Here is an 11944-nt window from a genome sequence, read left to right on the forward strand (position 1 = left end):
AGCAATATGTGAACCATGAACTTCCTGATGTTCAAGCTGGTTTTAGAAAAGGCAGAGGAACCAGAGATCAAATTGCCAACATCCACTGGACCATGGAAAAAGCAAGAGAGTTCCAGAAAAACATCTATTTCTGCTTTATTGACTATGCCAAAGCCTTTGACTGTGTGGATCACAATAAACTGTGGAAAATTCTGAAAGAGATGGGAATACCAGAACACCTGATCTGCCTCTTGAGAGGCATCTATACATTCTATACAGGTCAGGAAGCAACAGTTAGAACTGGACATGGAACAACAGACTGGTTCCAAATAGGAAAAGGAGTACGTCAAGGCTGTATATTGTCACCCTGTTTATTTAACTTATATGCAGAGTACATCAAGAGAAACGCTGCACTGGAAGAAACACAAGCTGGAATCAAGATTGCCGGGAGAAATCTCAATAACCTCAGATATGCAGATGACACCACCCTTATGGCAGAAAGTGAAGAGGAACTAAAAAGCCTCTTGATGAAAGTGAAAGTGGAGAGTGAAAAAGTTGGCTTAAAGCTCAACATTCAGAAAACAAAGATCATGGCATCCGGTCCCATCACTTCATGTGAAATAGATGGGGAAACAGTGGAAACAGTGTCAGACTTTATTTTGGGGGGCTCCAAAATCACTGCAGATGGTGACTGCAGCCATGAAATTAAAAGACGCTTACTCCTTGGAAGGAAAGTTATGACCAACCTAGATAGCATATTCAAAAGCAGAGACATTACTTTGCCAACAAAGGTTCGTCTAGTCAAGGCTATGGTTTTTCCTGTGGTCATGTATGGATGTGAGAGTTGGACTGTGAAGAAGGCTGAGCACTGAAGAATTGATGCTTTTGAACTGTGGTGTTGGAGAAGACTCTTGAGAGTCCCTTGGACTGCAGGGAGATCCAACCAGTCCATTCTAAAGGAGATTGGCCCTGGGATTTCTTTGGAAGGAATGATGCTAAAGCTGAAACTCCAGTACTTTGGCCACCTCATGAGAAGAGTTGACTCATTGGAAAAGACTCTGATGCTGGGAGGGATTGGGGGCAAGAGGAGAAGGGGACGACAGAGGATGAGATGGCTAGATGGCATCACTGACTCGATGGACGTGAGTTTGAGTGAACTCCGGGAGTTGGTGATGGACAGGGAGGCCTGGCGTGCTGCGATTCATGGGGTCGCAAAGAGTCGGACACAACTGAACGACTGATTTGATCTGATGGGATTTCTTTTGGTGGTGGTGAAAATGATTTGGTATAGAGCATGGTGATGTTTGCTCAACTCTATGAATACACTAAAAAACACTGAGTTATATACTTTAAAAGGATGAATTTGTGTATGTGAATTACACCTCAATGTTTAAAAAAGACTGAGTGTAAACGCCCAGGCTCTGCGGGGCTGGGGATAGGGCATGGCGGGGGGTGGGGGGGGGGTGTGGAGGGGGTGGGGAGGGCGTTTTCCAGCGCCCCCTATGGGTGAACAGACTCGGGTTTGTTGCTTCCATCTTGGTCTGAGTTGAAAGAATGGACAGCTGGCGGCATGGAGCAGGAGCCCTCTCCAAGTTAGTTGGAGCCAAAAGGGGAAGATTTGCCAGGTAGATGCAGGAATGGCTCATGATGCCTGAGGGCAGGCAGTGAAGGACCCAAGGAGTGAAAACAGGAAGGGAAAGTTGTCTGGAACCAAGGCAGCCTCTCTCCCAGTTTCCTTCCTGTCTCTGCTCCCTGCTCCTCTGCCCCACAAGTCGGGGGCACTGCTCTCTGTCTCTCTTTATGTGCGAACCCTCATGACTGCCGGAGAAGGCTCTATCCCTGAAGAGGTCCACACCAGCTAATAGCTGATGCTGACATGCCATGCTCCGATTCTAGGAGACACAATATGATTGGACCGAATCCAGCTTCTGGATTGATTCCCCCAGGTCATATTCACCCACAGTCTGATCACTTGGAGCTCAGAAGAGCCTCTGCGAGGGGTGGAACAGGCAGGTCTGAAGCTCACTTTTCTCTGCTTCTCTATGTGCGTCGGCTTTGTCCCCTTGCTACAAGCTGGTGTTTTCCATGTGGCTGCCAGCAGCTCCATGCCTCAGAGAAGGAAAGATTCATCTGCTTCCAGCCTGAAGACCCCAGAGAAGATTTCTGTCTAGTCCAGTTTAGGTAATGGGAGGTTCCTGAGGTCAGTGGAGATCCAGAGGATGGGCAAGAATTCAGCAAGGTGCTCCCTCCATAGATGTGTGAATGGGGTAGGGATGGCTCCCAGGAAGAGGGTGGGATCCAGAACTACAGGATCTTCTATAGGGTTTGTGAAAGTTGGAGGTTGGGAGAGGATAGGACCTCCTGCCTATCTGATCAATATGTGAGAGCACCTTGGAGGAAGGCAGGAGTTGAGGGGTGTTTCCGTGATGGAAGATTACATCAGGTGCCTTGAAAGCTGTAAAGTCACTAGAACAAGGCCTTGGGAACCATCTCAACAGATTCTGATAATCAGGGCAGCCTCTAGGGAAGCCTTCACCAATAAAGCACCCTAACACACGTGCCTGGTAAGAACCTAGCACATGCTCAGTACTTCCATATCCAAAAGCACCTCCACAAATGAGTTCCTCTCCCTGTTTTTTAGATAAGGGAAACCAAGGCTCTGAAAGGCAAAGTCTTACCCATCCCAATGGAGGAGGGTTCACTGGAGGGTTTCCGACTCCGTCTGAGACTCCGCCCATTGTCCTGTCCTGCCTCACCCTTTGCAGACCTCTGAGATGGTGAGAGGGGTCACGGGTGGGGCTGGGTGTGGGGCCTGAATGTGTGCAGCCAGATGGGAGCAGCCCAGACCTCAGGAACTCCCATTACAGAACATGCAGCCATAGCTAGGCTGCTTGAAGCCCCCTGTGGGAGCCGCTGGGGCGGGAGGCAGGCGGAGTATTTGTGTGTCTGGGAGGTCACATCCTCCAAATAAACACATCTGTGAGCGAACTGGGGCACCTCCCTGTGACTGTGGCCATTTGTTTCTGAGCAGTAAACTGTGGCTGACCTGGGGACTGGCAGATGCTTCCAGGAAAGAAACTTGTCTAATGCTCCACCAGCTCCGAGATGCTTGCCCCTTGGGCCTCCCCTAGCCCTCGACTCCGGATGTGGGGGCCCTTCTGTGGTCACCTACTCTGAGGTGACAGGCCTGGAAGTGGTCAGTTTGTTCTAGGGAAGTCCTGAGGGAAATGCAATCACTGTTTACATGTCCCTGTAGGGCTCAGCTTTAGGGCAGATGTGTCCTGCAAACCCCAGAGATGACAGAGAAAGGAAGATTCCCACCAATATGACTAGAGTCTTCTAGTGGTTGGAGATGTCTCTGGAACAGATGTGGGTCACTCTGAGATTGAGTGGGCTCCCTGTCGTTAGAGGTGTGCCAGTTAAGCCTGAATGTCTGTGGAGGACAGACCAGGAGTGAATTGCAGTCACTTTGGTGGACTAGGCTAGGTGACTTTTAAAGTCCTCTTCCAGGCCTGACTTCATGGTTTCTGTACTCCTCCTCTTCCCAGCTTTGTTTTCATTCCATTTCTTTTGTTCTAGGAAATACTTCTGTGATGAACATTGCCGTTTGCTTCTCAGCATCCTTCCCACTCTCCCAGCATTCCAGAACAGCTGCCATGCAGTTCTGATGGGACTGACCCCTCCCCCAGCACAGGAGGAGGCCCTGGTTGGCCTCAGCCAATCAGCATGACCCCATCTCTTGCCACAAGGATGGGTTGCTGGGCAGGCAGGAACTGAAGACAAACAGGAAAACTGATGCAAATAAGAAAACACCAGGGCAGAGTATTCCCCCAGACACAGGTTTGGTTCAGGTGTGGGGTGGGCACGGGACCTCAGCAGGATAAACCGAGTGCAGTCAAGGACTGTGGTGTGATGGCTGTGGGAAGGACCCCTCCCTGTGCCCCGTGGGCATGACTGAAGAAGCACACTCACTGTAACAAGTGCATTCAGCGCCCTCCCGGTATTCTCTGTCCCATTTCCAGTTGCCAGCATTTGATTTCTTTTTTTTTTCAGCCTCAGGCTTTTTCTGGCTGCTGGAGCCCACTCTGCCTGATCCTAGGACAGGCCAGAAGTAGCTGGGCCACTTGGTGGGATAACTGTGGTGCAGGGTCTACATGGTTCCCAAAATTCCTCGGTGAGATTGCACTCTAGTTTTCCAAAGATAATTTTCTCAATAACTCTTTATGGACTGTTTGTCTTTTCTATCTCAGTTTCCCATTTTCCTACTAGTGTTTTGTGGGATATCTTCCCAAATATATTGCTTATTCTCATATCCTCATCCCAGGATCTGGGGCAGGGGGTGGAGCTCTAGATTAAGGCACCTAGATTGTTGCTGACAGCCATCCCAAGCCTACATGGGAACCAGGGTTAGGCTGAGACCACGACATGGAAGAAGGCAGCACAGGACAATGAAAAGTGGGACCTTGGGGACATTGATAAGCTGCTGGATCCCCCAGTGCTTGAAGTCTGCCTTCCTTCTAGACATTGCATTTTTGTGATCAAATTCCATTTCTAGTTTAATCAACTGGCTGCAGTTGATTTTCCACTACTTGCAGCCAAAAGCATAGAGAGTGATGTGATTCACAACATGCAGAACCTGAAGCATAGCCTTGCAGGTTGGGGTGACGGGCAGTGAAAGTTTGATAGTGAGACAGGGAGAGGTAGCCTGCTATGGGAGACAGAGGAGATGGAAATAGTTAAACTTGCAGATCTGCCCCTTAGCATTTTACTGGATCAAACACTGACTTTCCCTCTCTAAGGCACAGTTTTCTTATCCATAAAATAAGTGATGTTCCCAGTCTATCAGGGTTGTGAGTTTTGGAAAAAAAAAAAACAAAACACTTGAAAAATAATTAGCCTGTAGCAAATGGTCAATAAATGATAGTTATCATTGATAATAGAAGGAAAAGAAGAAGGATAAAGAGAGAAAGAGAATTTATTTTGTGCCTAGTTAACAGAAATTCAGAACTAGACAGGGGAACAGGAAATGGCCCAGGCTGATTGGAGAGGGACTATTTTGGGATGCAAGGAGTAGCTGACAACACTTTCTCAGCATCAGGCACTGTTCTGAGCCCTTTTCACTTATAAATTCATTTAGTTTTATAAAAACTCCATGAGGCACATACTATTATTACCATCACTCGCCACTTTATAGAGAAGGAAACTGAGAGGTTGAGTAACTTTCCTAACGTCACACAGTATGTGGCAGAGTTGGTTGGGAAGCCAAGTTATCTGAATACAGAGCCCACACTCCTAACCTCAACGCTCCATTGCCTCTTTTCAGCCCCAAGATAAGGGAAATGCTACAGATGCTGAGTGGCTTTGATGACAGGACAAGGCATCTGGGCTCTACTCATAGGCAGTAAAGCTCTGCTAGCACAGGCCCAGGGACAGTAAGAGCATTGCATAAACCCCTGGTAATTGTTTAAATAGTTATTGAGTCATCCCCGGAACCAGATTTTCATCCCATCCATCCCATGGGAACAAAACCTCCAGTGCATTTTCCAAAAGGGAAACCAGGGACCTGGGAAGCTGTTCTTAACCCCAGTGAGAGATAAGAGATGATGTAAGAGAAAGAATGAAAGATAAAGTAAGAAAAACTTCCAAGTGCTTGTGAGACCCTAAACTGTGCTCTCCTAAGAGGTTGGGAAACATCCTTTTCCAAAGAAGGCAAACTTTCACCAGTCTTAGGATGGTTTTGGGGCTGAAGGGGTACATCCAGGGCAAGACCACAAGACCCTTCCAAAATGAACCCTAGCAGGACTTCCCTGGAGGTCCGGTTGTTAAGACTCCACTCTTCCAGTGCAGGGGGCAGGTTTGATCCTGGTTGGGCTAACTATTAATAAAATCCAACATGCCTCGCAGCATGGCCAAAAAAAAAAAAAAAAAAAGAACCCCAGCAAAGGAGATAACTATTCTTTCAAGTTTCATGTCACATAGCCCTTCACCCAAAGACCTAAAAAGTTATTGCAAAGATATTTTAAAGCTACAAAATAAATACATCACACTTCACAGAGATAAGACGACACATAAGTGAATCAGGAACTTGGAAGAATCTTTAGGAAACCCAACACAGATGATGGGCTCTGATGGGAGGAGGGAAAGCGTGACACAGGGTACCTGTGGCTGTGATAGGTATGATACATCCAGGGCAAGGCATCGCAACTCAGCCTGAGTTCAGGAAGGGGACTGGGGCTGGAGCTATGACTTGGGGAGGCCTTGGGATCCCTACTGAGAGTGAGAGCAATTCAGGATGGAATCACCCAGGGAGAGGCTACTCTGCGTAGAGTAAAAAGAGATCAGGGTAAAGGAGATCAGAGGCTGGGCAGACAGAGGTGATTCTGTTCAATGACCAATTATCTAATTTCTTCATTGCGTCCCTGACTTCACCTTCTTTCTTGGTTTCTCTATCACTATCATGCCCCCACCCCCCAGAAGGTTTTCTACAAAACATTGTTTGTTAGGAAGGTGAGCGTGGAGGTACCAAACAGGGACTCGAGAAATACTTGGCTCCAATCTGTTCCTGGAGTCTTGCTCTCTTTGCCCCTTCCTCCTATCCTGCCATTTGCGCCATTTTCCCAGGGTAAGCCATAGCCACACATGACCTTGCTCTGAGGCCTCCAGCTCAGAATGTTGAGCCAGTTCCCCTCCCTTCCTGACAGGTTCCAGCCTTCAAAGCCCGAAGGTCTAGATTGTTAAGGGCAGGGGGTTGGAACTGAGATCCTGACCCATGGGCACTGCGAGAAAGACTGGGAGCAAAGGGTCTTTCCTCCCTTTGCTTTCTCTTGGAGTTACAGCAGCCCTGACTTCACATCCCCAAGGAGATCAAATCTCCATCCCTGAGAAAAGAAGCAGGGGTAAGGGTTGGGGGAGTTGGAATTTCTGGTTGAAACTGGTGGGTGGAACACTGACATTAGTATTCACTCCATCCCACCAAAATGACCATGAAAGGGTCAAGATATAAACCCACAAAACTAATGGGACTAGGAGAGGGGATTATGTGACATACTTTTCCAGGCTGGAAAGCTGATGGGAGAGTGTAACTGATTTAGCAGACCAGAGAGAGCTGAACCACAAGCGGGCAGGTAGGAAGACATGAAGCAAGCTGATCTACATTGCAGAACCCCTCAAAGGCTTGGAAATAAAAAACATCCCTTTTCTCTGGAAGTGGGTATGAAGGGGAACCCAAAACGAGGAATGATTAGTCAAAAGTCTATTTAATTATCCAACTGATTTAAGCCAACACAAAAACCCTCAGGCAAATATTTATAGCAGCTTCATTTATAAATCCCCCAAACGAAGCAACCAAGATGTCCTTCAATAGGTGAATGGATAAACACACAAAATTGTATATACATACAATTATATATTATTCAGTGATAAAAAGAAATGAGCTATGAAGCTGAGAAAAAACATGAATGAATCTTAAACACATATTGCTAATGGAAAGAAGCCAGTTTGAAAAGGCTACATACTGTATGATTCCAAGTATTAATATGTGACATTCTGGAGAAGGAAAATCTGTAGAGAAAGTAATTGCCACTGATTGCCAGGAAATAGGGAGGGGTTGAATTGGTAGATCATTTGGGAATTTTTAAGGACTTTGAAACTGTTCTTTATGTTGTTGTAATAGTGCATTTGTCAAAATCCATAGAACTTTATAGCACAATGAAATTTAACATATGCAAATTTTAAAAAAATCACTTAGGTGATTTTTATCTACTATGGGATATCTATCTTAGGATGGAATGTATAATATGATGAAACGATCTAACTTTATTGCAAATGTATGAATGAGCCTGATTGAAGGAGACGGGGGAAAAGTTGCTGACCTGAGTAACTTTGGAGATGAAATAAGAGTAGAAGCAAAAGAAACTGTGCATAATCACTATATTCTAGTTGTACTCTAATTCTTTCCCATGACTTTACAGATTAATAGTGGAAGTGAGTGAGTAGGTAAATGAACAGGTAAATGGTCATGGTTTCTCACTGTTGGAGTGGGAGGTTACAAATGAGTGAGAAGAGGCTAGGATGATCCACTTCTTAATGGATTAGAGTGGAAGGGGAAGGAAATGGGATGAATTTATATTTAACTTAATATACATACCATATAGATGGTTACATACAGAACTATTTATAGATGTGTGTGTGTGTGTGTGTGTGTGTGTGGTTTAGTCTATACACACACACAATTTTTCTTCTGTCAGCTGAGCAGGCCTAGAAGCTATAACATCCCAATATCAGTGAGCATATCCAGCACCCAGATCTTGGTTTCCAATACCCCTCTCCAACAAAAGGAACCAGGACTCCTTGGAAAAATGGATGGTTCTAGAGTTGGGGCAGGAAATACACAAACAAGCCTGGGATCAAAAAGTAGGAAAGTGCTCACACATACACAACGCACACACAATGGTGAGGGCATATGCAAGAGCAAGGATGCCAACTGGAAAATCTCCTAAAGCCGAAGCTGGAACAATCTGAGCAACCAAAGTAATATTGGATTATAACTCAAAGTATAAAATAAATGCTCCTGAATTCATACAAATACAAATAAGGATTAAATAAATAATCAGAGGAGACTAGTCAAATCTCCTGTACAGAAGAATTCCAAATAATTTATGCACATAGTCTGCCCTCAAGAAGTAGAGCATAACACCCAGTCCTTAAATATGGGTTGTGCACAGTGACTTCCTTCCAAAGATTACAGGGTTGGGAGTGGATGGAAAGATTCACTTTAGAAGGGAGAAACCTGACAGTCGGTGGTGTCTCAGTCAGGTAATCAAAGGTAATATCATCGGTGATAAGCCATGTTGATATCATGTCCTTCGGATACAATATGATGAGAACGGTGTTGTGCCTCTGTGGTCTTTCTCTCTGAAACATGTAACCCAAGTGTCATCACCAAAGAAATATCAGAGAAATCCTAGGTGAAAGACATTTTACGAAATACCTGAAAAGTATTTCTCAAAACTGTGAAGATAATAATAAAAAACACAAAAAGTGTGAGAAATTGTCGTAGCTAAGAGGAGCCTAAGGAGACATGACTACTAGATAGAAAGTTTATTTTTTAAATCCATGGAAACAATACATGTTAGATAATGCTAGCTAGAACACAGAACACCTTGAAGAGTCTACTCAAATAAAATACAGGCAGGAGGGATAAATTGGGAATTGGGATTGACATATACACACTACTATAAAATGGATAACTAATAAGAACCTACTGTATAGCACTAGGAACTCAGTACTCTGTAAAAGACACACATGGGCATAGAATCTAAAAAAGAGTGACTATATGTATATGTATAACTGATTCACTTTGCTGTACAGTAGGAACTAACACAACCTTGTAAATCAACTATATTCCAATAGAAATTAGTTAAAATAAAATGTATAGAAATACTTTTTGATAGGAATTTTTCATTCAAATTCATTCATTATAAATACAGACTGAGGGTAATAAAGCTGGATCTTTGGATGAACAAAAGACGGAAAACATTTAGTAAAATCTTATTACATTTATATATATAAATGTATATATATAAATTTTAGTAAAATATAAAATATACATTTTAGTAAAATCTTATTTTAGGGTGACAAAATAATCTCATCAAATTCTTATTAAAAGAAGATGATTAGAAACTAGTGTGAATTATATCTTACCTAGTATCACCACTTCTAATTTAAAAATTTAAGCCTACAAATAATATGAAAAGACATTAGATGTTATTCTTGTTGAGTATTAAAACCCTGGGGGAAAATGAAAATTTCCTCATGGAATAAACTCATAATGTTTTATGCCCCCAAAAGTCTAAAAAGCAGTTTAATCCCAGACCCATTCCCTGCCTAACCACACAGGTGGTAAACTGTCTGTTCTGCACCTCAGCAGAAACCTGAACCTTCACTATCTGGAGAAGATAAAATAAGGATTTCCAGACAGGAAGACAACAGACATAGATGAGTAAGGAGTATTTAAAATAGGGATGAAATGGAAAATCACTTATTAGATGTTGAAACTCTAGGCTTCTTCTCCCACTCAAATCCCAAAGAACTAGTAGCGAGGTCCAGCAGGGACTGGATAAGAAGTCTCCCCTCAAAAATGTTGGCCCAATTACCCTAGAAAGAAGCACACCCTCCCCTCCCCCACATCCCCCAAACACAAACACAGACAGAGTGTACAGTCAGATTCTGGTGTCGTCCTCAGACAAGAAGGCAAACAAGAATCCCCTGTTGTTAGGGGAGAGCCTCTACTAAGAAATAAAAGCACTTTGGAAAAAAACAGAGGGGTGCAGGGAGAGGAACACTTCAGGAAAAAACTGTCATGAATATCTTCAGAGAGATGGGAAGAATTTTTCTATACATGAAACGAAAAGAAGGAACTATTAAAAAGAACATGTAGAGAACAAAACTGAACTCTTAGAAGTTAAACATATAATAATAATAGAAGCTCAGTACAATAATAAAATAAAAAAGACACATCAAAGATTGGGAGAAAATATTTGCAAAACACAATTTGATAGAGGCTTATATCCAAAATATACAAAGAATTCTTAAAACGGAACAATAAGAAAACCAACCAACTAAAAAATAGGCAAAAGATGTGAACAGATACCTTCTCAAAGAAGATATATTGATGGCAAATAAACATATGAAAAGATGCTCAAAATTATATGTCAGTGACTTACAAATTAAAATAGTGAGATACCGCCATACACCTTGGAGAAGGAAATGGCAACCTACTCCAGTACTCTTGCTTGGAAAATCCCATGGATGGAGGAACCTGGTGGGCTACAGTCCATGGGGTTGCAAAGAGTCAGACGTGACTGAGAGACTTCACTTTCACTTTTCTCTCACTGTACACCTATTAGACTATCTGAAAGCCTGATCACAACAAATGCTGGTGAAGATGTGGAATGACAGGAACTCTTATTTATTACTGGTAGGAATGCAAAATGGTACAGACACTTTGGAAGACAGTCTGAAATTTCTTACAAAACTGAGTATAGATTTACCATACAATCCAGAGATGGTGTTCCTTGCTATTCACTTAAATGAGTTGAAAACCTAAGTCCACACAAAAACCTACACACAAAGGTTTACAGCAACTTTATTAAGAGTTGCCAAAAGCTAGCATCAACCAAGATGCCCTTCAGTAGATGAATTAAAAAGTATCATTACAGCCCAGTCTCTCGGCTCCTTCACAGTAGCTGTCTCTTTGGCCTTTTTACGTCTTCATTTCCAGGACTTGAATTTACTGCCATGCCCTGAAGAAGGGAAGCTCTTTGTGGGAGGACTCAACTTCAGCCCTGATGGGCGAGCTCTGGAAGATCATTTCAGCAGCTTCTGACCTGTTTCTGGGGTGGTCAAGGTCAAAGACTGGAAGACACAGGTATCCCAGGGTTTTGGTTTCACCACCTTCAACAGTCCAGAGTGTGCCTCCAATGCTATGAGAGCCTTGAATGGAAAGTCTCTGATAATTGTCAGATCCATGTAGACCACTCGGGCAAGTTGGCCTCGGGGAACAAGAGGAGGTGACTTTGAGCCTGTGGGTGTGGTCACAGTTACTCTAGAGGAGGTGGGGACCGGGACTATGGAAGTGCAGGTATGACAATTGACCTGGAGGATATGGATATGGACATGGAAGATCCAGAGACTATGGTGGCAGAAGTCAGGGTGGTTATGACCACTATTTACGAGGAAATTACAGGGACAATTATGACAACTGAGATGCATGCACATCCCGTGTAGATACACAAGGAATAAAACTTCTGATCCAGGACCATCCTTCCAAATGGCTGTATTTATAAAGATTTTTGGAGCTGCACGGAAACATCTGTTTTTAGTACATCTACCTCTTTTTTCAATTGAGCTCCCAAGGTAGCTTGTTAAAGACCTTTCAGAAAGCTCCATGTGTTTTTAAAATTTT

At 43.6% G+C, this 11944-nt stretch overlaps 1 pseudogene; it reads left to right on the plus strand.

The window, feature by feature from the left end:
- The first annotated feature begins 1421 nt into the window (after positions 1 to 1421).
- On the plus strand, positions 1422 to 11744 carry LOC102392997 (annotated as a pseudogene).
- The last annotated feature ends 200 nt before the right edge of the window (positions 11745 to 11944 follow it).

Source organism: Bubalus bubalis, chromosome 4 (assembly GCF_019923935.1).
Source record: "Bubalus bubalis isolate 160015118507 breed Murrah chromosome 4, NDDB_SH_1, whole genome shotgun sequence".
Taxonomy (NCBI): domain Eukaryota; kingdom Metazoa; phylum Chordata; class Mammalia; order Artiodactyla; family Bovidae; genus Bubalus; species Bubalus bubalis.